Source organism: Palaemon carinicauda, chromosome 33, assembly GCF_036898095.1.
Source record: "Palaemon carinicauda isolate YSFRI2023 chromosome 33, ASM3689809v2, whole genome shotgun sequence".
NCBI classification, from domain to species: Eukaryota; Metazoa; Arthropoda; class Malacostraca; order Decapoda; family Palaemonidae; genus Palaemon; species Palaemon carinicauda.
Window position 1 is genome coordinate 68337961 of NC_090757.1, and position 3956 is coordinate 68341916.

Sequence of the window (3956 nt, forward strand, 5' to 3'; positions counted from 1 at the left end):
CAAGAATTTTGCATAGTATGTACGTGTATATTGTGTCTTCAGTTTTAATTAACAATGAAATCTAATTCTCTCTCTCTCTCTCTCTCTCCTCTCTCTCTCTCTCTCTCTCTCTCTCTCTCTCTCTCTCTCTCTCTCTCTCTCTCCCAAAATGTTGTAGTTACCGCTTTTAATAAAAACATTAAGATTATGGTCGCATTGTACCATTTCAAAATAACCAAAAACTACTTAACGGTATGCAACCGTGTACAAAATAGTAGTAGTAAATATCATACCTTTACTGTGTTATATAGACCATAAATCTAGTGATATTTTTCGCTTAGAAAGGGAATATGTGAAAGAACGCCCAGTGTTACTTAATCCAACTTTCAGATTCCATATATATAAAAGTATGTTATCACCGACAAAATTCTTCATTATTTTTCTTTTTTTTTACATTTATTTATCTATCAACCAAAAGCTTATACATCATATATTTATCTTTTTTCCAGACATCTTTTCGTAACCGAACCTAAAATAATATCTGATCCCTCCTGAACAAAAACTCGAATACGCTTTTTATTTAGTTCAAGAAAACAATCCATCATTTCACATAACATACCAATGGATGATCTATTACCATAAAGTATTCAAATCAGCCCTACTTTCCTTAAAGAGAAAATGGCAGCGTCGCTTTTTTAAGGGTCGCTTATTTTGTTACATAAAAAAATGAAAATAAATAAACCATTGTTTCTTGTGAGAAACGACCAGCATAAGAGACCGTCTTCATTTTCCTAAGAGTTAAGAGACGAACTATCAACTTGAAAGCGTAAAAGGATGCACCTTCCTGAATTGCCATGCATATTACCATAAATTTTAGGTCAAGTGCAGGTAATAGCTTTCCTATGATATAAGGCTATTGGTTCTCTCTCTCTCTCTCTCTCTCTCTCTCTCTCTCTCTCTCTCTCTCTCTCTCTCTCTCTCTCTCTCTCAGCAAAAGTTACGCCGACGTTAGGGATAATTCAACCAAGCTTTTAAAAGTTAACTAGATTTCCAAATCATCCACGGGTTTATTGTCTCCTTCAAAAACTTTGAATAGTATTTTATAGGTTGAATTTGGTTTTAAAATATAAGCTAGTTTCAATTAATTGACGTGTTTGAGAGTTATTTAACTGGCATCATATGTGGTATGATGCCAGTTCATGTGTTAGTTCAATTTGGAACTTTCAAAAGATAGCATTGTATCTACTATGCATTTCAGACCCCGTGTTATACTGTTTCTCGCAAATATCTTGTATACAAACAACGGGATCAATGTGACATTTTGGCACAGCTTCTTTGACACAGTCCGCTAATTTATGACACTACACTGCGATGCCAAATGTGATTCATTAATGAGCTTACTCTTGGCTTTTTAGCGTAAGTTGGCGAGAGCCGAGTAGGCATTCGGACAATGGATCCCCGTGACGTAGGTGTGACGCGTATAACAAGCACACACTCTCTCTCTCTCTCTCTCTCTCTCCTCTCTCTCTCTCTCTCTCTCTCTCTCTCTCTCTCTCTCTCTCTCTCTCTCTCATGATACAATTCCCACCTTTATCCATATAAAAATAAGCCGCGCGTAATGAGTTTTTTTTTCGTTAAATACTCATAACATACAGCCTGGAATCTTGACCAAGAGTAGGGTTGGAAGTGGGGGCTAGAGGAGTAGTGTGATCATTTCAAGATTTATTATTATTATTATTATTATTATTATTATTATTATTATTATTATTATTATTATTATTATTATTATAAATGCTTTATAAATAAGGGAAGTGGATGCTTACTTAACAGTTTAATGTAGACCTTGACATGTAGCGGATATCTATGATTTGACAAATGATGCAAACATGAGTATATTGCATACATTTTATTTCACTCTCCGTCACTTTCCAAAAATAAGTCATCCTCATCATCATTGCCGAGGTTTATTATGACAGGATCCACGCTTTGTTGTATGTTGTCCGTGGACCAGTACTCTTCCTCAAATCTTATGAATCGTCTTATCCCGCCCGCCCACACCTCTGGGGTGACACACTGCCTTGCCTCGTTCAGCCTGGCCTGCAGGTCCACTCGGGTAAAACGGTGTTAGGGTCGAGCGCACGTATCTTTTCAAGCGGACCCACACTGGTTCAATGGCGTTAAGCTCTGGATGACCTGGTGGCAAGCGGACGACCTCCTGGCTCCACATACGAACGATGTTATTGACGACGTATTATGGTTGTGGTCGGTTTCTCTTGCATATGAGCAGGAGCTCAGGCCTTGTCGTGTGTGGTGGGAAGGGCAGCCTGTTTTGCACCAGCCAATTAATGAGATCTGCTTTCTTGGTGGCGGTGGTGGGGCAGCAACTCTCCTCCGTCAGCTGGCTGTGATATGGTGCATTATCCAACACCAGTACCGACGGGCGAGGTAGCAATGGCAGGAGCTGCGATGTCAGCCAGCGAAGGAAGAGCTCCCTGTTCATCTCGCCGTAAAAGTCACCGCTGGTCGTCTTGGTGGGGAAGCAGAGGAACGTATTTTCAACAAAACCATCGATTGTTCAAGCTGCAACCACCACAAAGTGCTCCCCTTCCCAGGCGGCACTTGACGGCTCTATGTGTCGCTGGTGGCAGGCTGGGTGCTGTCCACCTATTCCTTGCTGTGGTGCATTCTAGTGGTAAACCACGTCTCGTCCACGTAAACCACTTGCAGACCGTTCTCCCGTTGTTGCTTGAGTGTCCAGAGAGCACTAATCCGCCGGCACACGACGTCCAGGGACTCTTTTCTCACATACATCTTCCGCTGTGTGGTCTTAAAGCGGAATCCAATGTTATGAAGGAGTCGCCACACCGCCATGTCCGAGGTTCCCTCCGGGATGATGCATGACATTTTCAGTTCCTACGTCAGGGAACCTATTGTTATAACTTCTTTAGCGGCGAACTTCGTGTGGACTTTGCTACGAATAGCAGCGACAGTGAAACTATCGAAGACAGGTGGTGTTATGGGAGGCGTCGCAGCTGTTGGAGGTCTTGCAGTTGTTGTGGGAAGTGTCGCAGTTGTTGTAGGATGTGTCCCAGTTGTGGGAGGTGTCACAGTTGGCGTTGGTAGTGGTGTTGGGGCCTGAGGCTTGGTGCTGTGCTGTCGCTGCACCATCATTCTAACCGCCATTACGCTCATGCCCACTGCATCCGCAACCCTGTCATACGGCCTGTTTGGCGATAAGTCAATATTGTAATATTATTCTCATGCCTTTATTGGTTATTAAAAGAAATAACAGGGCTGCAAACAAAATTCGTCATTGTTCTTGACGCCTTTTAAAAAAAAAGTTTTGGCCTATCTGTTCAGGAATAAAGATAATCCGTCTCCAACAATATGTTTCCTTCCACCATCCACCATGGGTGAATATTTATGCTTTAGGTGCTGCATGTATAACAAAATTGAAACCCTTTGTGGTATAGTAAGCATAAGAATATTATACAAGTTCACTTTTCCTGGTACAGGTGGGTATATATATTTTATGAGTATCTGCAGATATGGGACTTATCAGTCATCATGCCAATGAAAGGATTACAATAATATAGCTATAGTGACACATACCTGTTCAAACTGATCCTTAGCCGGTTGTCTGACTTCTCCATGGTATACAGGGAAAAAAGCCGTATGACAAAACCGTTCCTGCAGCCACGGGGGCAACGGTGTATCACGTATTCCATTTTCTGCAGCCTTGGAGATACCGTCGTATTCATCTAAGTTCAGTGGACTGCAGCCGTAAGCCCATCTCACCAGAAAAGAAATCTCGCTGCTTCTCGAACCCCTCACCACCACCAAACTATATACCTACTTTTGGCATCATTCACGCTCGTTAGCTCGTTATCAGCCTTCACATTACCCTTCCTCGCTTTTATTTTCACGTTGTGTCACTCAAATATAAAATGACATATACAGTACCACATAGCATATAT

At 41.7% G+C, this 3956-nt stretch overlaps 1 pseudogene; it reads right to left on the bottom strand.

The window, feature by feature from the left end:
* Positions 1 to 1890: 1890 nt before the first annotated feature.
* Positions 1891 to 3707, bottom strand: LOC137626336 (uncharacterized; annotated as a pseudogene).
* Between the last annotated feature and the right edge of the window lie 249 nt (positions 3708 to 3956).